Source organism: Dipodomys spectabilis, unplaced genomic scaffold (assembly GCF_019054845.1).
Source record: "Dipodomys spectabilis isolate Male_0828 unplaced genomic scaffold, ASM1905484v1 ptg000097l, whole genome shotgun sequence".
NCBI lineage: Eukaryota > Metazoa > Chordata > Mammalia > Rodentia > Heteromyidae > Dipodomys > Dipodomys spectabilis.
Genome location: NW_024870774.1, coordinates 1,846,406 through 1,873,643, shown reverse-complemented (window position 1 = coordinate 1,873,643; position 27,238 = coordinate 1,846,406). Strand labels below are relative to the sequence as shown.

At 38.0% G+C, this 27,238-nt stretch overlaps 1 protein-coding gene across 1 annotated transcript in view; it reads right to left on the bottom strand.

The window, feature by feature from the left end:
* Stxbp6 (syntaxin binding protein 6) overlaps positions 1-27,238 on the bottom strand; it is a 273,277-nt gene that overhangs the window by 152,343 nt on the left and 93,696 nt on the right. The window lies entirely within an intron of this gene.

Genomic DNA, 27,238 nt, shown 5'->3' with positions numbered 1-27,238 from the left:
CATATTTAAATCACTATCTATTATTAAGACATACTATTATACTTAATAATGCCAACTAAACCATGATACATTTTGTTATGTTCTTTTAGTTCATATTTGTTCAAAGAGCTCTTTCAGACAAATTTAAATTTGGTTCATATATAGATATATACATACACATACACACATATACATAACACTATTACCTTTTGGAATACAATTTATAGGGCAATTATAATCAACCTATCCTAACTGAAATGATGACAATATAAACAGTTGTGCCTAATCTGCACATACAGTCACAATCATGATTGCCACCTGGCTGATAACAATTTAAAGACCCCACAGCTGCTAAAATGCACCTTCAGAGGTAGTAGAAAATGCAAAAATAAACCTTAAAAACATATTCAACATGAGAATGTTTACAATCAATTTTTCAGTAATTTAGGATTTACTTTTGTAAATGATGTTGACAAATGCTATATGTTCTACTGGCATTATGATCATAACAAAATATGAAACACAAAACTTCCAAAGTTAACACTGATCACCCATACCTGAACGTGGATTTAGATAGTAAATATTCCATATCTTATAGAAAGAACTGTCAAAATTCCTTCAGTGCTTATGTCTAATCAGAATCTTTATAAAATTGAAAAGAATTATATTTAGAGGCGTTACTTCTTTTCTTGAATACTATAAGTTTGGATTAACTTTTGAATTAACATTTTCAGGGCATGAAAGAAAAACAAATCGATTACTCAAGTGTATGTTTTAACACAGAATAATTTTATTTCTATCACACCTATTAGGCATCTTAAATGTGTGCACACTTGGAAACATGAAGAACTTCCATTCAATATTTGCTTGGCTGTCCTGTCTTTAAAGTATTACTATCTCTGACATCAAGTTTTATTGGGTATGGCTGAAGTAAAAGACAACTATCGAAGTTTTAGAAATTTTGGTTATCACTTTGTTCCCAGAATCCTAGGCTTTATGTAAGGAAGGCAGTCTAGAAGTGTCATTCAAAAATCAGTAAGTCCAGGTAGCAGTGGCTTATGCCTATGATCTTAGTTACTTAGGAAACTGAGAGTGGAAGATCTCAGTTCAAAGCCAGCCCTGGTGGAAAAAACCCACGAGACTCCACTTCCAAAACACGAAGAAAAAAAGCCAGGCTGGACGTATGGATCAAGTCATAGAGTGCCTGCTGAACAAACAAGTAAGTATTAGACCCTGAGTCAAATCCCAGTCCAATACCGTAAAAGAAAAAAGAAAAACACTTAATCCTTCACCATTTTATAAATGTAACAACATGTTAATAAGGTACAAAATTACATAGAAAAAATTCTACCTGGCTTTATGTGGGGGTAAGAAATTAGTTTATTTTGCTTATCTGTGACGTACACATCATACCAAACAACAAAAATCCCACAAAACTTTATAGTTTTGGGAACTTTTAGGGCAAAAATCAGATTCTAGTATTTAGCTAGTTGTACTGAAAATATATAGTATACTATATCCATGAAGATCTGACCACTATTATTGTTTTAAAACACATGAGCAATATTAGTAAAAATAGGTGAGTAGATAAACTGTAGGACAGTGGTCTCTTCAGATGTTGCCTTACCCATCAAAGGTAAAGATCATTTAACTCTACATTTCTAAAATAACTCAATCATGCAAAGATTTAGTTATTTTAAATATTTTATTGTAAAAATACTGTACAGAAGGGTTAAAGTTACATGAGTAAGGTAATGAGTACATGTTGTATCAAGCATTGTTACCTCCTCCTTTGTTTTTCCCCTACCATCCTTTCCCTCCCCACTTCTCCAACTCTTCCCTCCCCACCCCAAAGTTGTAAAGTTCTGTTTCAACATAGTATCTTGTATATCTCATTGTTACAATGGGTCAACCTGTATCCTTATTTCAGCATTTTGTTATTTCCCTTCCCCTCCCCAAATTAGAAAAATGTATACACACACACACACACACACACACACACACACACACACACACACACACACACACACATGATGCAAGGCACCAGAATCAAATACAGTGAAAATGGGTTATACTATGGGGGAAGAACATACAAAAGAAACAAAAAAATCACATGCTTTACATTATAAATACATTAAAAACAATAGCAAGAAAGATAAAACCATTTGTGTCCCTATCTTGGGGTTCATTTCACTTAGCATCATCTTACATGGTCATATGTACATAGCTTTTGGCCTTTTCTGCTTTTCCTGGACATATACTAGTTATTGCAAATAAGGGAAACCATGGGACTTATGTTTCTGAGATTCCACCTCACCCCAGTTAGAATGGTTATAATCAAGAACTCTAATAACAACAGATGCTGGAGGGGATGTGGCCAAAAGGGAACCTTACTACATTGTTGGTGGGAGTCTAAACTTGTTCAACCACTTTGGAAAGCAGTATGGAGGTTCCTCAAAAGACTTAGATTTTAGTAAGAAAAGGAAAATATACATATTAGTTAATTATACCAGTACCAGACTACATTATAATGATGTCTGAATTTTTCAATATTATATATTTGTTCTATGGAGAGTAAGTCAGGGCAAGTCCTGGAGGTAAGACGCAAAGTGTCTCCATGGAAAACATTCAGAACTCAATGCTTGGAATCCCTTTTGTTACTTGACTGTTAAGATGAAGTTTTAAGATGCTGAATTGATTCAACATATTCCAATAAGTGCTATTGGTAGGACTATCAAAGGAGAAATGTTGATATCTAGGGGAAGAAAACACATTTAAGGAAGTGGCACTATGGCTCAAGTGGTAGAGTGCGCTTGCGCCTTGAGCAAAAGAAACTCAGGGACAGTGCCCATGCCCTGAGTTCAAGCCCAGAGACCAGCAAAAATAAAAAGAAAGAATGAAAAGAACATTTAAGAGGCCAATTCTAAGCATTGTACAAAAGATTGAAAACAGAGAATAAAGTCTAATTACAGCTTGACACTTTATGAACCAAAATTAATCATCTTGCATTTATTTGCTCTCATCTACAGAGGTATAGTTGGTTTGGAGCAAGCCAAAAATCAAAGTGTTTTGTTGCAGTGACTAAATAATGTTTTATCCCCTGGAGGCACTCTGGTGGCCAAAGCAACAGAGACTGTCTGAGAGACATGGCTAAGAGTGGAGTTACTGTAGCTCTTGGTGTCTGGGTGTCTCCCTGACTTCTATGCTACTTTGGGAAGTCTTGATTCTCACTCTAGATGTTCAGTTATGAACTCTCAAAGATGTTCTTCTGAAAATAGCAGAGATAAATAAAAAGTTTCTGTCAAAGATTCAAAAGTGTGTGGTTACACACATTTCCCCAAGTATATTTGTACTGTGTAACTTTTTCTTTGGGGTTATAGCTTGATTGATCCTATTTGAGAGAGAAAATGGATTTTCTGTGGTTCTGTTTTGGACAATGGTGGCCGTTGTCTCTAAGTCAAAACTATTAGGAAATCGGACTCACACCTGTAACCTTAGTTACTTGGGAGGTTGAGAATGGGAGGATCTCAATTTGAGGCCAGTCTGGGCAGAAAAGTTCATAAGACCGCTTGGCCACCCATAACTGGGCACAATGTCTGTTACCTCAAGCTATATGGGAGTCTGAAATTAAAATGGTCACAGTTTTAAGACAACTAGGCAGAAAAGCCTGCAAGACTATCTCTACAGTATCACACTTTGTGATTCCAGCAACAACATGAAGCTAAAAAGTAGGTGGATTGTTATTCAGATGTAGGAAGCAAGACCCTATCCTAAAAATAACCAGTAAAAAAACAGGGCTGGAGGCATGTCTCAGTGGTACTATGTTTTAGCAAGCATGAGGTCCTAAGTTCAAAACCCCATTACCACCATAAAATAATGGATTCTGTGGCCTATTCCCTAATCCCCAAATGTCATTCTTTCATATAAAACTAAGACTAATATAAACTGTACAAATTAACTCTGGAGAGAACACTCAGCTGGAGTAAAAAGGACAACTTTTACTGGAATGGTTCCCAATATAAAACATAATGACAAAATTTACTATTCTGAAAGAATTGAGAGTGGAGTTATAGTTCCCAAAGTTATCCTACTGTGGATAGAGTAACTTTCATGGAAAATATAATTACTGACATAGACAGGGTGCAGGAATTGCAGCTCCATGTAACAACTGTGCAAAATCAGTATTCATGGATGAAGAATTCTGCCAGGTTCTGGAGGTGACAGACGAACACTGAAGTGCATGCACAGTCTGTAGTTAAAGGGTGTTCACATTCCCTTCATCCTCAAAGCTATCTTCTAAAGCTTTTCATTATTTCTCAGCTGCCTTGATACTGACATCCATTCTCTAACCTATCAGTAAATAGGTTGACTGCACTGCAGGTCTATTTTTGTGTTGGTGTATGCCATAGACCTATTGGCTTGGATGAAACTGTTCAAAACAACTGTCTCCATAGCATTCTACCTCACCTCACCTCTGTGAGGAATCATATGGAGGTTTGGGAAGTGGCATCTATTATATCACTTGGAGAAAGAAAATTAAGCTATAATGTTTGACACTTCTTTTGGTTTTACTTATGAATTCATCTACTACTACTGAGCAAGTACACCTTGCCAGACATCGTGCTAATGCTATGTTTATAAAGCTGAGTGAGATATTATCACTAACCTCAAAGTTCTGTCACATATTTGCAAAGAAAACATGTATTTAAATTGCAGGACACTATGGTAAATCCCACATAATAAGGATGCATCAGACTCCTTGAGAGAACAGAGGAAGGGTATCACCCCCCAGTACTCAGGCCTCTCGCAGGTACTTGGGAGAAAAAACAGGTGAAAGATCGCTGGAGGCTGTCATCAACAGGGTGTCACCATCAATGTGAGGAAATAGAAAATATAACTAAGATGGAAGAATGTCATCAGACTAGGAAAATGGCTAAAATAAAGAGATTGGGGGGGGGGGGGCGGTGAGGGGCAGTTGGTTGTGGGTGGGACAAGTAATTGAGAAACTATACTATTAGGAGCTTATAATTCTAATCAGAGTTCTGACTTATGACCTTGGGCCAAGAAAGAACAGATCCAATATCCAATTAGCTACATCAGGTACACTGCCATGAGAATATATACCCCAACACTCAGCTTTTGGTATCATTAGATTTTATCACTTTCTCAGGGTTAGGTCAGGTAACCTTCTACCTGTCTACACTACACATACTCCTTCCATCTTCCATCTTCCCTGTTCCATCATTGGCTCCTTCTTCTTGACTCAAGGACCATCAGTGTGAAAGCATCCAAGAAAGCAGAAGCTTCTTTTAATCCCCAGAGCCTGCAAATAGCCTAATGTAGGAGCTGCTGGTTGAATGTCAATAGTCTGCTATAATGTATATCAGCACAATTTCCTCCTCCTCAAGCATCTCAGACTGACATGTATACTTCAATTCATCCTGTGTGTGAAGAACTTGAGATTATGAAGAGATTAACTGATGAGAAGAAATAATATAAATATGACAGAGGGATACAATCAACTTGTTTCTGTATGTATGTGTGTGTGTGTGTGTGTGTGTGCCAGTAAGGGGGCTTGAACTCAGGGCCAGATCACTCTCCTTCATTTTTCTGCTCAAGGCTAGTGCTCTACCAAAGCCACCAATTCATTTCTAGCTTTCTGCTGATTAGAGATAAGATTCCCACAAATTTTTCTGCTGTGGGGGGCAGGAGGAAGAGACACAAAAATGAGTAGTCATTTTCTAATAAGCCTTGAATCATTTGTGTGTGTGTGTGTGTGTGTGTGTGTACATGCGCACATGCACACATTGGTGTGTGTGTATGTGCATGTGTGTGCACACGCACTGGTCCTAGGACCTGAACTCAGGGCCTGGGTACTGTCCCTAAGCTTTTTGTTCTCAAGGCTAGAGCTCTACCTCTCAAATTACAGCTCTACTTCCAGCTTTTTTTTTTGGTCACTAATAGGAGATAAGACTCATGAGCTTTCCTGATTAGGCTGGCTTCAAATTATGACTAAGATTACAGGTGTGAGCCACCAGTACCCAGTTCCTTGAATCATTTTTATGCTACCAGTGGAGATCTGGACATGAGCTGTGAAAATGACAGCGAAGGTATCAAAGGAGAACCATTTGAGTTTAATTTTTTCACCACTAAAAATTACAATATTTTTTTTGGGGGGTCCTGTCATGGGGCCTGAATTCTGGGACTGGGCACTGTCCCTCAGCTAGTGCTCTACCACTTGAGCCACAGTGCACTTCCGGCTTTTTTCTTTTTTTTTTTTTTGGCTTATGTGGTGCTGAGGAATCGAACCCAGGGCTTCAGGCATGCAAGACAAGCGCTCTACCACTGAGCCACCTTCCCAGCCCAAAATTACAATATTTTTAAGCATGTTGGATAGCCAAATACATGTTGCCAACAGTTTTACCTGGAGGTGACAAATCACTACACCTAGCAGACTCTATGGGAAGGGCTTACACACCATAGTGAGAAAGAGACTATTTCCAAAAGATTTACTGCATTTATCCCTACCATCCAACTTTTAGACCTTCAGTGGCCACATTGGCTGTCATGTTGCATGAAAGCTAATCTTTCATGTTCCTCCCAAGAATAATTACATAGACAGAATTAAATGGACAGTCATCTTGTCTCTGTGTTTTGTCTGCTGACAGTTTTTGTTGTTGTTGTTCAGCATTTACCAAACAAAACCATCTTTGATCTAAGGGTAGGTTGTACTGAGAAAGACCATAAGACCAAATCTGTTACTCACAAATGACAGGCATCCTTACAAAAGATGATAATGGGTCATGATTTCTGGTCCTTTCTTAGTTTCACACACCAATACGTAAGTACATACTGTCTTTCAAACTGACTGAAGAAAAATTAAAATAGGTAGGAAGAAAAAAATGCCTTAGAAAACAAGTGAAAAAGGAATCACACACACACACCACCACCACCACTAAAATACCCCAAATCTGAAGTTAGGATCTGTTTTTTAAGGCAAATCCCTTATTATTATCCCTTGTAGATTTATTCTCTAGGAACTGGCAGGGTTATTAATACTCAATGTATTTTCTCTTCTTAACTAAACCTTGATTGTGATCATAGTGGGGACCATAGGTGGTGAGCAATATACTTTCAATCTCATCTCACTCAGAGTTAGGGTGCAAGAGTTCTGGCCAATGAAATATGCTAGGGAATCATTTAAGTTTCATGGAGAACCCACTGAAAGTAGGTAAATTCCTTTTCCTTTCTGCCCTGCCTCTTCTTTCCCTAAAATTAGCAGGTGTGGCTTTCCAGGTGGTTCATCCCTTTGAAGTCACTGGCAATCAGAGTCACGTAAGGAAGACAGACAGAACTGAAAGGCCAAGGAGCCTGGTAACCACCTGGACTCCTCAGGGAAAATACACTCCTGTTTTATATAAGCCACCATCTACGTAGGCTTTTCATTAGGCTTAGCTCATCAGAATTCTGACTGATAAATGATTCATTCTAAATGTTCCATCAGAATTAAAACCTTAAGATTTTCACGCCTTTCAGTTTTATGTTCTTTAGTGACATTTAGTAATTAAATCCTAAATTCTTCACTAAGAAAGTAAACTCAGTGAAAATGTCCAGGCTTAGCTCTAAAGTAAAGAAGGACATTTGAAAACCTAATTGCCATGGATAATAAAAACTAATTCTTCTTCAGAACTGAATTGACCATATTTAATAAAAATATACTGCTATGTAATTGGATTACAACATTCACAAAGAAATGAAAATTGGTTTCAATGGTTAGAATAATGTCTACAACTTGACCTTTCATTAAATCATTATAAATCTCCAACAGTGGGAGCTGTCTAACTCTGAAGTAAAAGAACTGAAATGAATGCATATTTTCTTATTTAAAAGGAATAATTTGGTGACTCAAAAACAGGTACTCATACGACATTGAAATTCATCTGCTGCTTATTTATTAAGCAACATAGATTTGTAAGTGTCATATTAGCCCTCTTAGATTTGAAATAAAACTTAGGGTTTATTTTTGTTGAGTTTTTTTTTGGCCCTTCTCTATCCTTTCTGAGCCAGTCAAAATGTAACTTCCTCTGAAAAAGGTTTAGAATATGCAACAACAAAATGCTGTAAGGACTTGAAGTGTGGCTCAAGTGATAGAGCACCAGCCGTAAATGAAAATGCCGGTTAAGGTGCCAGGCCCTGAATCTGGTATCCCTCCCAAAATGCTGTCAATTCAGGAATCCAAGAAATAAAAAGAGGTGTAACATTTTATTTTCACCTATGCAAAGATGTGAACTCTATGAGCTTTACTACGACTGAGAAGATCTCAGTATCATGTCTTTTGGCTTTTCCCTAGCAGTCACCTAGGAGAGGAGCAAATAGTGAAACACTTTCCAACTAGGGCAGGACAGGCTCAGAGCTGAGGCAGAAGTAGAGAAACACAGCTGTTATTCTTCTTGATTTCCAACCCCCAAGGAATAAAGTTCTAATTAAAATTATTTTTAACCACATCAGGATGGCAAAGCCCTTCCCCTCCCCAGCCATATGCATGCACAACCAGGGCCTTGTGAGGCTACACATAGGGAGGGCTTCCTAAGTCCCTTGAACAGACCACACTACACTGAGTACTTTGTCACATTAGACCAAAGCTGAAGATGCTATAACTAGAAGGGGCTTGGGATCTTTTTGTCTATTGCTCTGGATATACCTAGCTAAGTCATTAAAGACTTTTAGCACAAGATCTTCCAACCTAGGCTCTTATTACTACCTTAGACCATAAACACATAGAATAGAACAGAGACATAACTATTATATTTCTATCCTAGTTTTTCCAACCTTTTCTCTTCTCTCTAGTTTTGTGAATAACTTCCTTTCTTGTTTTGAAGCCTGTGCTTCAATCCCACCCCTCTTTGGTTATCTGTTCTCTGATCTCTCTGTTTCCTTTCACTATGTTCTCCATCTGTTTGCATTAGGAGTGCTCTCTGCTGCTTTATAAAAGGCACACTGGAAAGCCTTCTGGGCTGTTTATATGAACACAGGGAGTTTGTGGAAAGAGAGTAAAAATGAGAGCATGAGCCTTAGCCTTGACTTTGCCACTAGCAAATGCTATGACCTTGGAGAAAATGTTTCTTACTAGGCTCTTATTTCCTATGGACAACATAAGGGCAATGCACTCAATGCTAAGACTCATAATTCAGTGAACCACTTCCTAAGTAACGACTTCACATACAATGTCTTGAAAGCTATGCCCCCAAGGGTACTCAATTTATGAAGTACAAAAATAGCCCTCACATTTTAGTATGTATAGGAACTAACCAGAAAAGTTTGAAAAGCAGATTCCTAGCTAAGAGATGGTGGCTCACACCTGTAGTCCATTAACTACTCAGGAGGTTGAGACCTGAGGATATCAGTTGGAAGCCAGCCCAGGCAGAAAAGTCCAAGAGACTCTTATCTCCAATTAGCCAACAAAGACACTAGCAGTGGAGCTGTGGCTCAAGTGATAAGAGTGCCAGCCTCATGCAAAAAAGCCAAGTGAGAGCCAGGGCCATGAGTTCAAGTCCTATTACAGGCATTCCCCTCTACCTATGCCCACAGCAGATTTTTGGCTGGTGGTTTGGAAAATTTGTTGTCATGGACCCTAAGAAGTTGCTATTTGTTGTACACCTCACAATTTCAGGAGGAGAATCTCAGCCAACTAAAGCAGGCTATAGGGTGAAGCGAGGACCCAAAATGAGTGTGTATGTATCTCCAAAGAAGGCAGGCTGAGAAGAGACATTAATAAGTGCCTGGATTCCCAAATGTATAGCTACTTCATAACAGATAGAAAAGCATGGTCTGTATGCTTCTGGACAGTTTTATAGAGCAGGTTGGAGAGAAGAGATCCAGAGGAGTACAGTGTTGGAGAAAGCACTGGAGCACAGGATACAGAGTTTCAGGAAGGGACTAGCTTTCAAAGGCATGGAGGCATATGCCTGCAATTCCCCTGTAATTCCAGCAAGCCTAATGCAGGAGGTTAAGGAGTTCTAGTCTGAGCTATTTAGGGATTCCCTCTCTCCAAAAAAACAAACAAGCAAGCAAAAACAAAAGGAGTCAGAAGGTCAAGAAAAATAAGGTTAAGAGTTTGGGCAGTTGGATCAAGTGGCAAGATCTATGTAATTTAAAATGAAAAGGTAATTGCCCAAACACAACTCAAGACTGTAAAAAAAGAAGTCATAGCTGACTGCAATCAACCAGGTACTTACTAACTAGCACATTAATGTGGCTCATCTATTGGTAGAAGTCTCTCTCAAGCTATTTAATCTTGATTAAGATATGTCTTCTAAAAAATAGCAAAAGGGAATATGATATTAGTATAGAGTTCCATATGTGAAAGGAGAGAAAAAGAATTCACAGTATCTTGACTGATTTGAAAAGAAGTTGTGGCTCATTCTGACACTGACAGTCAGTTCAGAACAGCCCGCAGAAGGAAACCCAGATGGCTTTGAGAAGGAAATAGGAAACAAGGAGCACAAGGTGGAGAAGTCAAGAAAAAAATGAAGAATTATTTCAACAGAATGCCAGTAGACAGACAGTATACATTCCCAAGAATGAAATGCAAATACCCAATATCAACAAGAAGAATCATTGCCAACTATAATGGGAAGAAGCCAGAATGGGAGAAAGTATCATTCACAAATCAGTCACACAGAACAGAGATGTTTTCACAAACAAAATGTCCATACTTAAACATTGAGCATTCTTTATATGCTGGGGCTCCAGAGAAGTGGGAGAGAGGGAACTGACTAAAATAATGGTTGGGAAGTTAGTCATCTGTTCAACTGAATAATAAGTACACACTAGTTAGAATTTATAATATTATAGCTAATGTTTAATGACAAAGAAAGGCCCAAATCCACCCATCTCCTAATTAGCAGGTTGTAGAACTATCAAAAGAGCCTTGAGTGAACTGAGCTCATCCTGTAATTCTAGCTACTCAGGAGGCTGGCACCTGAGGATCACACTTTGAAAGTCACTCTGGCAGGAAAGTTCATGAAACTCATATCCAATTTACCAAAAAACAAACAAACAAACCAGAAGTACAGTTGTAACTCAAGTGGTAGAGCATTCCTCTCCTTGCAAAGAGCTCAGAAATAGTGTCAAGCCAGAGTTCAAGCCCCAGTACCAGCAGAAAAACACAACAACAAAACCCAAACAAAAACAGTCTAGAAAACCCCCTTGTTGTCACTTCCTAAGATGTACTTTGTATTTCAAAAGATCCGTACTTACAAGCATTTTCTTATTATATTAACTCCTGCTTCTTTACTGATTACTTTCTGCTTTCAATGAGTTACTCAGATTTTTACTAATGACTACTGGCTTCTCAGGTCAGTTCAGTGTGCAATTTGAAAACAAACATTAATTTAAATACAAAGTAAATCTCCACATGTGGGATCCTTTGCCCTCGTATTATATGGAAGATACAAAGTACGACATTCATTAAAAAGGAAGAAAGATGACAACCAAAACCTACTTCCTTCTGGAGAAAGAAAAAATTCTGGAAGTAGCCATGAATTGTAAATATTATTGAACTCTTGGTGGGACAGATACACAGGCTGTCTGGGAGCTGGGCTTTGTTGTGATGCCCAGCACACAGACTTGGGAGAGCCTTAACCTTACCCTTAAACTCTTTACTGGCCGCTCCAAGTCCCAGGATCTGGTTTCTTGCACATGAACTATCTCTAGAAAGGCTGAAGAACATCATTCAAATGTCCTGTATCATGCAAGTGTTATGAACTCAGAAGCAGATGTTGTTATCAGTACCAAGAGGAATCCCCTTATACTCATGTGACTGTTTTTCTGAGCTTAGGGAACTCTCTTGAAAGGAAAAACCAAATGAGGAGTTGGAGATTTTTTTTTAGTGATTTTTAACCCACTAGTTTCTCTTCTTTCCCAACTTGGTAGGGGGTCCCCTAGATTAACCAGAGGTTAATAACAAATAGTGTTTCCTTGTAACAAGACATAAAAAATTAATAACAGTAACGTAAGATTTAGAGGAAAAGAGAAAATGAGTACAATAAAATATAAATACCAAAAAAAGGAAAAAAATAAATGTCACTGATTGTATTATATACAATTAAGACACAATTAAGAGTTAGCATGCTTGGTTATAAATTAATCCAAACATCGTACAGAATCTAAGTACTGAGGATGATGTGCACTTCCAATGTTATACACATTATTGCACAGCAGAAAATGAGGAATAAGATCTAGTAGTCTTCTAAAACCAATCCTATTTTTTTTCTTTTATTGCCAGTACTGAAGCTTGAGCTCAGGACCTAACATTCATGCTTACTTTTTTCCCTCTAAGTTTGAAGAAGCACCCTGCTTCGGATCCTAATTTCAATACCATGTACATGTCTTGCTGTCCATCACAGCTGAGGAATCAGAGGGGGAATAAGGGCACAAAGAAGTAGGAAAATGAGGAAAGAACTTAAAGAGTATCACTGAAGGAGTTCAGGACTAAATTGAATTGGGATTATGTTCATTAAAAAGGAGAACAGTGAACTTCACCAGTGAAGTTAAATTATTTTGTCTTACAGACACGAGCTAGATACATCTTGATACAATGTCACTATTTTAATATATATTTTTATTTAAAATATTAAAAGGAGTATTAAATGTATGAGTCAGGAGGTAAGCTCTTTCTATAAACTGAGCAATGATTATTACGTCTTCTGTTCAAAGTTTTCTTTAGCCTTCACAGTTTCAAAAACATGCAGAAAGTAAAGAGGATTGTATAAAGAGTAACATCAACAACTCAAAAGATGGAAATTAACTCCCTTAGTTGCATACTAATTGGCTTTGGGGGGAAAAAAAAGGAAGCATGTGACAAGAGTGCTAAGAGGAATCAAAACAACTCATTCTGAGGATACTTCACAGTGATGGACAAAAAAACACACCAAAGATAGTTAAGTTAAATAATTTCTAAATGTAAATTTTTCTCAGATATAGAATGAAGGAAACGATTGCCTTTAATCTGGCCAACATTTCCTTAACAGGTTAGTTTACCATGGTAACTTGCTGCCTTATACCTATCAAATTTCAACTGCAAAGATTCTTTCAGGTGACTCCACCAGTGACTCACAGCTGTAATCCTAGCTTCTGAAGGGGCTGAGATTTGAGGACTGAGAGTCAAAGCCAGTCCAGATGTGAAAGTCTATGGGATTCTTACCTCCAAGTAACCACCAAAAATCCAAAGTGCTGGTAGTGTTACTGCCTCGAACCAGCAAAGATCAAGACTACTTTTCAAAGAGGACAGAGGAGTGTAGTGCCAGCAACTTGAAAGAGGCTAGTGCCAGCACCAGAAAGGGTTTAGATAGTGAAGAAGGGAAGATCATGGATTTTTTACACACACACACACACACACACACACACACACACACACACACACACAGCTCATTAATCAGAAAGGCAAAGGTCAGGGCTGGTGATGTCAACTTCATGCTAGGTGTGCAATTTCTATCTGTGGGCTTTCTATTATCAATCCAGATAGTTCTACCTGGTCTGCAGAAATCCACATTCCAGCAGACAGCCTCACCTTGCCACATTCCAGCAAAACGGCCTTTGCCTGGAACATAGTTACGAAGGCCAGGTAACCATGTCTACTTCAGTAGAGCACCAGCCTTGAGCAATAAAGCTAAGGGACAGAGCCTAGAGGCCTTGAGTTCAAGCTCCAGTACTGGCAAAAATTAATCATTCATTAAACATAAAAATGGCCACACATGTGGAACAATTGGCACTCTCTAGACTGCTAGTAATCACCTTTTTGAAATCTGTAAGGCAGTATATACTGAACATAAAGAGGTATGTACTATTTACTACCAATTCTATTCCTAGCATAGACTGAGAAGAAATGTTTAGGTATAATCACAAGAAGACGTGTATGTCCTAGAATGCTCCAAGCAACACTATTTTAGTAACATAATCCTGGAAAAAGTCTATAAACTGATCGATACTAAAATGAGGTATAGTGGTACATGTTTACAATAGAATCCTGTTCAGCAGTGAGAATGACAAAAACTGTAGTGGCATGCAACACAATGAACTGCATGAACACTACTGAAAGGAAGATACGACAAACTAAACAGTACATACTAGAGGATTCCATTTCTGAAAAGTTCATAAACAAGCAAATATAAACTATGGTGCTAGTAATCAATATAACGGCATCCTCTATCCATACATACAAATACAATTGTCCTTGAATAAACCTAGGGGGTCTGCTGTTAGAAAAATTTATGGGGTTAGAAAAATTTAAAAAGGTTCTATTTGCATATAACCTTTAAATCATCTCTAAATGACTTAAAATACATAATACAATATAAATGCTATGTGAACAGCTGTTGCCGTGTATTACTTAGGAATGAGGAGGAGATAAAGTAGGCACATGTTCAGTAACAATGTGATAATTGTCTAACTTGGAGCCTTTGACTACAAGGCCAATTTTGCATCATTATTTCTAGACTGGTATATGTTGGACTTAGAAATGCAATATTTTCAAGTAGAATTTTACTTGAAAATAGATTATCTTACAGGATCTGGATGCCAAGTGATTCTATTATACCGTATTGCCTTACTCTACAACTTTTGCTCATTCTTTCTATAAACATTTTGTCATAAGCTGAAGGGAAAATATCAGGGCACATTCTTACATAATTCTATTCATTTTGTACAATTGCCACACAAAGAGAATATAAATTCTTTTCTGTATTTTAATCCTTCAGCTGTTAAAAATGGGTTCCTTTTTTAATACAATAGACTTTATCACTCACAATAAAAAAAGAAAAAAAATAGACTTTATCAGGAAAGAAACTTGTATACTTCTTTGAATTTGTACATATGAGATACAAATACATATTCAGTAGTTGGGGAAATTGAACTGATATTAAGTATTAAGAAATTTGTGATATTGCTATTTTGATTGTACTTTAAAAACCCTTTGTGTCTTTTAATTTATGCAGTTAGAAATATGAAAAAATAAAATAATATGACTTACATAAAAATAGTCCAATGTGGGGGAAAGGATGGTAAATAAATGTAATATGGTTGGCTAGTAAAGTTAATCATATTAATTCCATAATGAGTTTATGAGAGTTCATTATATGATTCTTTCAACTATTACATAATTGAATTTTTTCATAAAGGATTGAAAAATAATCACTTAGAAAACCCCGTAATGATAAATAATAAGCTTATTTCAAGCTTGTAGAGTATGAAGGAATCTTAAGTACACATAAATAGTTAATATATAAGCACGAATATACTTAATCTTATAGTAACAACATGGACTTTTTTCTAAACATCCTTGAAATTTATTGCTAAAATTTTGCCCAACCTAACATATCATTTTCTATGTATTTTTTTGTTATTCTAGATAAGACCACATTTCTGAAGTGACAGGATTATAACTCTTCATGCTTTGCAAGCAGCACTGAATGCTTTGAATCATCAAAATTAAATTCCAACCCTACAATTAAAACGCTCCTTATCATTAGAACAAAAATTCTGAGTTGAAACATTTTTTTTGTATTCATGGAACAATATTATACCGGAAGTCAAATGAATAAAGAGAATAAATGGTTCTTCTCTTGTTTAATGCTGTCAATAAATATTATAAAACAAGCAAAACTGAAAGATATGCCTAAAAGGCATGCCAGCCCACAGGTAGAAAGTGCATGAGGAAGCTTTGGAGAAAAAAACACACTTTTGTTGTAAGCATATGTAGACTCTGAGATACAGGTATGGGCCTGATTTTCTGTTCACTTTTTGGAGGCTGGCATTAGGATATGAGAAGCCACCATACTGTCTAAAGAAACAGACCACGTATAGATGATGAACTTATGGGCATTAATAATGTAGGATCTTAGCAGGGGCATATAGCCTATGACTGCTAGAACAAATGACCATATACGGGTGACTTAAAACAATGTAAATCTGCTGGGTGCTGGTGGTGGCTTATGTCTTTAATCCTAACTATTCAGGATGCTGAGATCTGAAGACCACAGTTTGAAGCCAGCCCAAGCATGAAAATCCTTCGTATTTCTATCTCCAAAACTTGCCACAACATCCAAAAGTGGATCTGTGGCTCAAGTGGTAGAGCATTAGTGCTAGCCTTAAGCAAAAAATAGCTCAGGGTCAGCCCCGGGACCCTGAGTTCAAGTCCCAGGACCAGCACCAACCCCCTCTCCCAAACCAAACAACAACAAAGCAAAAGTATTTCCTTAGTTTGAGAGGCCAAGATTCATAGAAAGGGGAAGTAACTATGGCAAGGTCTCACAGATGGTGTCCATGGAAGATTCTACCTCAAGTCTGTTTCACTCTTTTCGCTATGGCAACTTATAACTACAGGCTTCTGAGCTCCACCTAGTTCCAAAAGTATAAGAGCTGAATTTCGTACTGGCAGACAACTGGATAACAGAACATGAAGAAAACATTATCTAATAGGTACTTGGTCATAGGGGACAGTGGAATTAACAGGAAATCATATCACTGGACTTTTCAACAGATTAGAGTTCCACAGGAAAGAGCAGGCCTTCTGTAGGGAGTTCCTCTCCAGGTTGACAGAGGCTGACCCAGCCACAGCAGAGGGCTTTATTACTGCTTATAGGGACACGGAGATAGAGACCAACCCAGGGATACTGATGATTAAGTCCTCAGATGGTATCTATGGCTATTTTTGTTTTTTGCCAGCACTAGGGTTTTACTAATTTTCTAATTTTTCTAATTAACTAACTAAATAATTAAATGAAGCAGCATTAAAACCATGTCTTTTTCTCAATAGGGTCTCATGCTCACTTAATGTGCTTGCTCAGCTGGTGCCTTACCACTTGAGGCATGCTTTAAGCCTAGCTTTTTGCTGGTTATTTTGGAGAGAGTGTCTCCTTGACTTTTCTTCCCAGGCTGGCTTTGAACTACCATTGTGTAGATCTCAGCCTTTTTTATAGTCAGTGCTGTGACCCACTGGGGCTCAGCCAATTTGGCATTTGAAGTTTATAGTGGTAAAAGAAAATCCAAACAAATGACATTACTTTGAATAAAAATGAACATGAGGAAAACAAAATGATAAGCCAGAAAATGGCTTTGAGAAGTTTCTTTTATATCCTGAAAAGGTGTTATCAAACTGCAGGGAATCCAAGCTCCTGGGGCCTGGATGCAAAGTATGAGTCACACAGTGTACAGACTTGTGAAAGCTGCCCACAGTCTAGGGGAGATTAAGACTGTGTATCTCAAAAACACACTTGAAAAAGAAAATAAGAATTGACAGCATGTTTTGTTTTACAACTCATGAAAACCACAAACTCAGCTTCCATATTCAGACCCAGGTAGGACCATGACACAAAGAATGTCAAGAGATAACAACCACAAAGCACTCCAATGTACTGCTTTTTAAGGTCTCAGCATGTTTCCAGGAACCTAAACTTCCTGAGGATGCATCCATATTTTGCAGGATCTAGCATGCCCCAGCACGTCACCACACCTTCTGCTCAGCACACAGTACTGGAACAGTATTGACTAAGGTCTGTGGACAACCAATTCCTAACTGTCTCCTTAAACTGCCAGAGTAGCATATGGGATAAAAGTCTAGGTGAGGAAAGTGGTTCATAGAGATTAGGCACATACATTGCAGCTGGCAAGATATGACTGAGATGTGAGTTGTGTGTGACTCTACTCATGCTTTTAGTCAACATCCAAACCTTGCAGGATATTTAACATTAACAAGCATCCAGCCTTGCTTTAAATTAAAACTCCATCTTAGCATCCATTCATGATAACAATTTTTAATCAGCATTTTATATTACGTGCAAATATAGAATCCCACAGGCCGAGTGAATTTCTATGGGTTGTAAAGCTCACAGTAGTAGATATAGCATTAACAATGTACACATGTGAAAATGGAACCAAATAGTTTGAGAAGGTGGTTAGGGCTGAGATAAAGGGGGAGAACGGTGGAAGGGCGACATTGATGCAACTGACATGCGGACTTGTACCCCTTTTGTACAACTGATTAAAAATAATAAGTAAATAGATGATTAACTAACTAAATAAATAAATAATGAAGCAGCATTAAAAATCATGTCTTTCTATTCTGAAAACATTACAGAATGGAATAGGAGAAACCCTAGGTCTCCTTGACACAGGCCCAAATTTTATTAATAGAGACCCAGAAACACAACAAATCAAAGAAAGGTTGGACAAATGGGATTGCATGAAATTGCAGAGCTTCTGCATGGCAAAGGACATAGCTAGCAAGATCAATAGAAAGCCCACAGATTGGGAGAAGATTTTCATATTCAAACAACGGAAGAGGGTCTCACATCTAAAATATACCTGGAACTCAAAAAATTAAATCCCCCAACAACAAATCTTCAAAGAAACAACTGTCCAATAAATAAGTGGGCTAAAGACTTAAAGAGAAACTTCTCTGAAGAGGAAAGAAGGATGGCCAATAGACACATGAAGAAATGCTCAACCTCTCTAGCCATAAAAGAAATGCAAATCAAAACAACATTGAGATACCACCTCACCCCAGTTAGAATGGCAAAAATCAAGAACTCTAATAACAACAGATGCTGCAGGGGATGTGGACAGAAGGGAACCTTACTACATTGGTGGTGGGAGTGTAAACTTGTTGAACCACTTTGGAAAGCAGTATGGAGGTTCCTCAAAAGACTCCACATACAGCTCCCTTATGACCCAGCAATCCCACTTTTGGGCATTTACCCAAATGTTTACAAACAAGACCACACTAAAGCTACCAGCACAACTATGTTTATTGCAGCATTATTTACCATAGCTAAGATATGGAACCAACCCAGATGCCCCTCAGTAGATGAATGGATCAAGAAAAGGTGGTATATATACGTAATGGAATTCTATGCCTCCATCAGAAAGAACGACATTTCCCCATTTGTTAGGAAATGGAAAGACGTGGAAAAAATTATGTTAAGTGAAGTAAGCCAGGCCCAAAGAAACATAGGTCCCATGGTTTCCCTTAGTTGCAATAACTAGTATATGTCTGAGTCAAGCAGAAAAGGTCAGATAAGGTGATGCTAGGGAAATGAACCTAAGATATGTATTCAAATGTTTTTTTCTTTCATGCGATTGTTTCTAACATATTTATAAGATGATTTCTTTGTTGCTTTGTATGTTCCTCCCTCACAGTATAACCCCTGCTTTCACTGTATTTGATGTTGGCATAATTTGTGGAGGGGAAGGGGAAAAATAAATCGTTTAAATAGGGATGCAGGTGGACCCATTGCAACAATGAAATGTACAAGTCGTTATGTAGAAAACGAACTTTACAACTTTGGTGGAGGGGAGGGGAGGAGAAGGAGGGTGAGGGGAGGATGGGAAGGGATGGGAAGGGGAAACAAAGGAGGAGGTTACAATGCTTGATAAGAAATGCACTCATTATCTTGCCCATGTAATTTTAACCCCTCTATTACAGTATTTTCACAATAAAAAAGTCTTTCTCAAAAGCCTTTTCTTTCATATAGCATCTCTTTTGATAAAGTCCCGAGTTCAAACCTCAGTATTTTCAGAAACAAAAAAAAGTGCCAAAATATACCTACATTAAAAATAGAAGGAATCCTATTTACAAATCTAAATAATTTCAAGCCAAATATCATTTTTAATACTGAGTGGTTTGAAGTCTTTTTGATGCTAACTACATTGTAACCAATGCTGTATTCTCTAAAAGCTTTTAAAGTACCATCATCCTTTCTTTTTACCCTCAGGCAAAAATTAAAGCAGTCTCAGGGAAATTTAAACTCATTTCAGCAAAACTGTCCCCTCATTTTGACTTGCCAGGTATTTCTAGTACAGAATCAAAGAATTCATTTTCTTGAGAAGTGGTTCCTTTCTTCCTCTGATCTCACCATTCACAGAGAAATACAACAGCTCAAAATAAAATGAGATTTTGGAAGGAAGTGAGTTTGAAATCATATGTAGAAAAATCTTGGCAACAAGGATCCTATCCTATCGTATTCTATCAAATCACAGTATTCAAGCCAGAGAATTTTATCTGGAAAGCTGGCTACACCATGATTTAAAAAATAAAATAAAATTACCAACACACTTTTTTGAAGCTCAAGGAGGCATGAATAAAGCTGTGTCCTTGGTGTTAGTAAGTTGATTTATGAAAACAAATGATTCAAGGCTCTTTAGTATCAGGTTGCATTATTTACAGCAATATTTTCTGCTAAAGTACAAAAGATAACAGAAGCCAAAGGAAATGAAATCAAAGTCCATTTAATAGGCTCTGCTTCAAATTCCAGGTACTAATCAACACCATGAAAACAAGTTTCAAGCAAGAATCTTTAAGTCCTCATATGGTCAAATAACTGTGCCCACTAGATAATGAAAATATCGAAGAATAACAACTCAAACTGACAGGTGTTTGCCATATGTATATATCAATGCCAGATATAAGCATCTAGGAAGGTACAAAATGGGCAGTAACAGTTTCTCAATAAATACTCTCAGTAATAGTACTACCACCACCACCACCAACAACAACCATACCCATCCCTACCAGCTCTAGCACACCACCATCATCAACACTAGTTTTAAAAAGGTTACCACTCTCTGCAATATAAATCTTCCCAGGGAAGGTATTCAAATGGCACATCCATTGTTAAAGGTTTCATGGACTATATTGTTACTTTACTAACAGTTTAGATCAGTCACTATAAGAAGTTGTGTTTTTAAGAAGGTTGATAGCAGGGCTTTAGTGGCTCACCCCTGTAATCCTAGCTATTCAAAAAATTGAGATTTGGAGGATCACAATTTGAAGCCAGTCTAGGGTGAAATGTCCATAAGAATCCATCTCCAAAAATCTGGACTAGGGGCATGGCTCAAGTTAGTGGAGCATTAGCATAAGCAAGCAAGCCAAGCAAGCACAAGGCCCTGGGTTCAAACCTTTTTTGTGAAACAAAAAAAAGAAAGAAAGAAAAAAATAATATTCATAAGGAAGGAGAAACAGAGACTTTAGAGTGAGGGAACAGTGGACATCCATGATGTCCACTGGACATTAGCAGTTAAGATATTACCCAAGGACATTAGCAGCTAACGGAGATTGGACAGGACACCTTTAGTAAGAAGCAACTATAACCTCCTTTAATTTTGGAAATTCACATTCATTAAAAAAATCAAGATTATTCTTCATAGCCATATTATTTCTGGGAAAAAAACTTTTTATATCAGTCTAGTTCTATGCAAAAGAGAGTATTGTGACTTATGTATTGTGACTTATGTTTATGCTATGTGGAGTATATTTAAATGACTCTTAAAGACGTCAGCTTTTCTCAGTTTCAATCACCAGTGGTCAACTACAGTCTTAAAATATTAAGTGAAAATTTTCAGCAATATTCAGGTTTTAAACAACTTTTCACAATATATGTTGTTATAACTGTTTTTACTATCTCCTTAGCCTCTTATTGTGACTAATTTATGAATTAAGTTATATCATAAGTATGTATATATATAAAACATACATTGTATATAGCATTTGGTTTCAGAACATATCCCCTTGTTAATGACAGGAGTTCACTATATGTAAGTTCTAAGACTTTTTTTACTGATAAGTAAATGGTCTATATAGTCCTTACAGATGAAAGTACAGCAAAAGACAAAGAGAAATAATTGTGTACAAAAATGCAAGACACAGCTCAAAAAGAAATGCTCATTGAGGAGCTAAAGACTGCTGTCTCAGCAAAGAATGAGGTGTTTCTAGATGAATCAATAAAAGTCAGGTCCAAAAAGGAAATGTAGGTTTCCTTATTTTCAAAGGCACAAAAGGCCAAGTAGCTTCAGAACTAAATAAACCAGGCCCAATCTGCCAATCGTGTATTAAAGCAAAGTTGCAGGTGTTCACATGCATTCCCATAAAACCTAACGCTGGAACTGAAACAAGTCATTCTATCAGCCAGATTTTAGGCACCAAAAGTTGTAGAGAACACCTAAGAGGAGGGCCATCATTGTTAAGTGCTAAGTACTGCAACAGGTGCTCACTAGTGGGTGTCAGGACTGAGTGTACACTGCAGCTGGCTCTCCACTTTCCAGAAAGCCACAGAATTTGGGAGTAGGCTGGGGGCAGAAAGAGTGGAGTTGAGGCTGATTCCCAAGGGCTTACTACTTTGTGCAAGGATTTTACAAGCCAATTCCAGTCCCCTGGTCAGCAGTTATTAATAGTGTAGTAAAGATTTCCACTTTTCTGGACGCAAGCCTGGGGTCTCTAATTAATTTTGACTGTGCATTCCCTCAGTTAAGAAAAATAACCTGAATGTAACCCCTACTGTGTACAAATTTAAAAATTCTATACATGGCCATCCATTCTAATATAAATGGGAATTCAAAAGTATACATGAAATATCTAACTTAGAAAACAATTATAGTTTAAATACCTTCTTTCCTTAGTCCAAGGGGTCAGGGAAGTGTACTTCACTTGGGGAGGATGTTATTTTTAGATTTCCCCCCTCTAAGACAGTACTTTAGGCATCTTCCATTTTATGGGTCCCCAAGTCTAGGAAGAAGTAACAGAGAAGAAGGACAAGCATGCACATCTGGCCTATCCTTATGATAAGTGCACCACAGAGGAGATATCAATAAGCTCTTCCCAACAAAGAGTGACACAAATTACTGCTGCACGTGAGAAAGAATAATACCATAGAGATAAACTCTTGAATTCACTTAACTATTAATCTGTCTCTTCTGCATCAGATTTTACATTATCCTGAGTCAGAAATTCAATTCAACCTCCAAAATAATCTCCAAAAGCAAAAGGCAGAGCTGGAGATAACACTCAAATTGTAGAGTAAAAGCTGAGCAAGCAGGGTGCTCCAAGTTCAAACTCTATTTCTACCAGTACCAAAAAAAAAAAATCTAGATTCATTAATTCCTAAGAAGTTATTTCCTTTCATCCTGGTAGTCTTATAGGTTAGGACGGTATATCTGATAAAATGGCAAATGTGAATCATTAATCAAAGAAATGAAAACATGACTATATGTGGCTGATTTTTTGCTACTTCCTGTACTCCATCAACAACACAATGGGAAATGTCTAACAATCCGTAACAGAATCAAGCAGAAATGTGAGGCAAATAACTGCCTCTTTTAAGATGGGAGCTAGTACTTACATCTGAAATTCTAACTACTCAAGAAGCTGAGATGAAGAGTGTCTGGTTTTGAGAGTCAGGGAAGAAAAATCCATGAGACTCTATCTCCAAAACAACCATCAAAAAGCAGTGTGGAGGTATAGCTTAAGAGGTAGAGTGCCTAGTAAACGCAAGTCCCTGCAATCCAGCTCCAGTATCATTCCCCCACAAAACAAAACAAAAATAGTTCAATCTTGAACCTATCTACAAAAGAGAAAGGATTCTGACCAGAGGTTAAAAAAACCTATATAAATCCTACTTGAGTACAACTGTCAGAAAAAAGGAGAGCAGCTGTCATCAATACAATAGGAAATGTCTAGTGAAGTCATAACAGAACCAACTAAAAGGCACTTACTTTGGGAAAACAGAAACTTGGATCTGAAGTAATGAAGGTATTGTATAATCCTGCCATCTCCAGTTTACTTCCTGTACTTCCTGTGGGCTTGTCAGACAGTAAAATTGGTTAAACTCAAGACATGGCCTAGCATGAAGTCTGCAGCCCTCAGCTGTATGGGATCCTTGTGTAGAAGAGGGAAGATAATTTCTTAAAAAGGCATGGCAGGAGACACTGTGTTAATACCCTGGGAGGTTCTAACTATAGCAAAAAGATGGAGTTTTGAGTTTTCTCTTGGAGGCCCTCCCTAAGGAAATACAGAACTGAACATGATTACTATAAAAAGAGCATTTGGGGAAAGTTTTGATGTATGCAGTGTCCATAAATGATCAATGATGCCTCCATAATATGAACTCTGCTGAGAAGAAACACTCAGGTACTCCATAATTTTGAGATAATAGTTTCCTGCTGTAGGCTACATTTATAAATTGCCCATTGTGGATGATTCTTAATGTCTGAACACTAGGAGAAATGTTCATTTTCTTCTTGATAACTTGGCCATTAGATAGAATAAAATCTCCAGCTCAGTAATCTGATGAAGTCCAAGAGAATAAAAGACTATCCAGCAACATCTTCAGGTGATTTTTTTTTTTTTCCTGATGATTCTGGGGCTTGAATTCTGGGCCTAAGGTCTGTCCTTGAGCTTCTTTTGCTCAAGACTAATGCTCTACCACTTGAGTCACTGTGCTGGCTTTTTGTGAGTAGTTTATTGGAGATAAGAGTCTCATAGACTTTCCCACCCATGATCCTCAGCTCTCAGACCTCCTGAGTAGCTAGGATAATAGGTGTGAGCCACTGTGGTGCCTGGCACATTTTTTTTTTTTAGTTGTGAAAATACTGTACAGAGGAGTTACAATTACATGGGCAAGATAATGAGTACATTTCTTATCAAGCATTGTTGCCTCCTCCTTTGTTTCCCCTTCCTATCCTTTCCCATCCCCCCACTTCCCCACCTTCTCCCCCTCCCCCCAAAGTTGGACATAACGACTTGTTCATCTCATTGCGGCAATGGTTCCACCTGTATCCCTATTTAAACGGTTTGTTTTTTCCCTTCACCTCTACAAATTATACCATCAAATACAGTGAAAGCAGGGGTTATACCATGGGGGAGGGACATACAAAGCAGCAAAGAAATCATCTTATAAATATGTTAGAAACAATCGCATGAAAGAAAAAAACATTTGAATACTTATCTTGGGGTTCATTTCACCTAACATCAACTTAAAGTCAATTAAGCACCAACTGGTTTGGCCCAAGGCGAATATGTAAGTTCCTGGCCAGGAACTCAAATGCAGAAAATAATCTGGGACCTTAGGCTGCTTGCTTAGGGAGTCTAGAAGACAGAGCAGAGAGAATATTCCCATTTTCCCCCGGGCACTGCATTTACCACCATGATCAGGCCCCTTGGGACTGAGAAGTGTATACCACAAAGCCTCTACTCTCTACAGTCTGATGAAGTAAATAGAAAGACAATTAACAAAACCTAGCCATGCTAAGTGTGTTATAGCAATGAGATTGGAGGCCACAGTAACACATTGGCCATCTATTTGTTAGGGTCATGGCAAACCCTGTATCTCACTGGGCTTGTTGCTATTTGTAGTTTCTTCTGGAAAACTCTACATATAGTTTAGAATGACTTATAGGGATAGAAATATTACTCCTTTGTATTTTCTGTCTCTCTTGTTTTCTATCAAAACACACACACACACACACACACACACACACACACAGAGGAAGGGTAACAGGAAAGAGTTGGAGAAACAAAAACAAGAACCTGAGCTGGCTGAAAAGCTAGGTCTGGAGGCATATCTATCAACCTCTCCCATGTCTTCTATTTGCTGAACACTGCACATGACTGATCCCAGAGAATGTTTTATTTTGTTTTAATTTTTCTTTTGATCCAGTAAAGATAGGTGAAGGAAAATAACATCTTTCATTTCAGAGACAGGAACCTGATTGACTCAGCCAGTTCTTATTTCTTACAAAGTGAGACAAAGAGGCCTGAACACAAGGAAGTACAGCATCCAACATAATCACCAATAAACACCTAAAAGATCAGAAGTTTTTAATGCAAACTCTGAAATAGAGCAATAACACGGAACCATCTAGTAGTCTAGTTGGGGTTGAGCTAATTGTAGAGCAAAGAAAGTTAAGAAAAGCCTGATTTAGAAAGGATTTAGAAAGTAGGTGTCAGATTCCTATCAGGGGTGGGGCACAGCAGGAGAGGACACTAATCTGAAAGGGAAAGGAGAAAGTATTAGGGAGAGGGAGAAAAGCCAAGGAGGCCAGAGGTGGGCTGCAGTATTTCGGTGCCACACATAACATGGGTCCCATATATCTGCCACAGATACAAATTTGCACCTTTTAAAAAATAGTTCAGATGGATTATCTTTATAAGGCAAGAACCAATGAGTGTCCCAGTGGTGAAAAGATAATAGCATTGCTCAGAAAGCTGAGGAACTTCCATGTATACAAATACATGAGTAGCTCACCTACTCTTCAAAATGCCCCTGGGAAAAAGATACCCCATTTCAGAGATGAGAAAATGAAGCCTCAAAGTTGTAAGGAAGCTGGTTGTCAGTATTTTCTTATATGTCAGTCTTACAGCTAAAGCCTAACTTCTGCAATAGCATAGTGGATCCAGGGAGCAATAGGGGCTCTTGATATCCCAAAGTGCCTCTGAATCCCCTACAAGGTAGAAGCAGAAGCCAATTTGAAGGCACATTCCCAATACCACAGCAAGTGTACTACCTTCTAGAAGCATCAGTTTAGCAAATCACCCAACACAGTATTCTGCATGTCTGACCAGAACCTCCTTGGTCATCTGTTGTTTAGAGTGTCAATAGGGCTTTGATCGCCATAGTGTAGAAGGAATAGTCTTCCTTTGCAAGCTCTCTAACAACCCCTTGCTCTACCTTGGCTATGAGTCAAAACAAATCCAAGGAACATGAGCTAGTCAGCTGTGAAACTCCTGTTCCTCACACAGGGCTGTGTGGTGGGAGAGTGCACAGATGGAGTTTCCTTTTTAAATGAAATGTTTTGGCACCAGTCTCTGTCAAGAGCTTTCCCTTGTTTCCATCTGGGTTTAGTCCTGGAATGCATACATGAGAGAATGGAAAAAGAAATCTCTCTGTTGGTGAGAAAGAAAACGCTGTTGGTGTGCTAAACCACTAGAAAGGCTCAAGGGGCTGCCTGCACAAGTCCTCAGAGATTAGAACTCTGCTCAAGGAATGTTGTCAAACTGTTCTTAGGGAAGAGGAAAATTCTGTTTTTCAGACTTAGCTCATCCTGGGGGGTGGGGGAGATTAAACCATGAATATACTTTGGAGTCAGGTAGACCTAGTTATGAGTTTCAGCTCCGTTGTTCTCTCAACCCTGGGCATTGAGTGCACATCTCATCTGTAAGCCTGGACTCTGTCATCTGTCCAGCAGAAACAGATGCTGGTGGTTTTGAGGTTTAAGTGAGACAATATATGTTAGCTACCCTCCTATTTACAAGACTTTACAAAAAATAAATATTACTACTATTGGTTTCCACAGGAAATGGTTTAGAACCACAAGGAGACTCTAAGAATTTTTTTTTTTTTTTTTGCGTCTGTCATGGGACTTGAACTCTGGGCCTGAGCGCTGTCCCTCAGCTCTTCAGCTCAAAGCAAGTACTCTACCACTTGAGCTACAG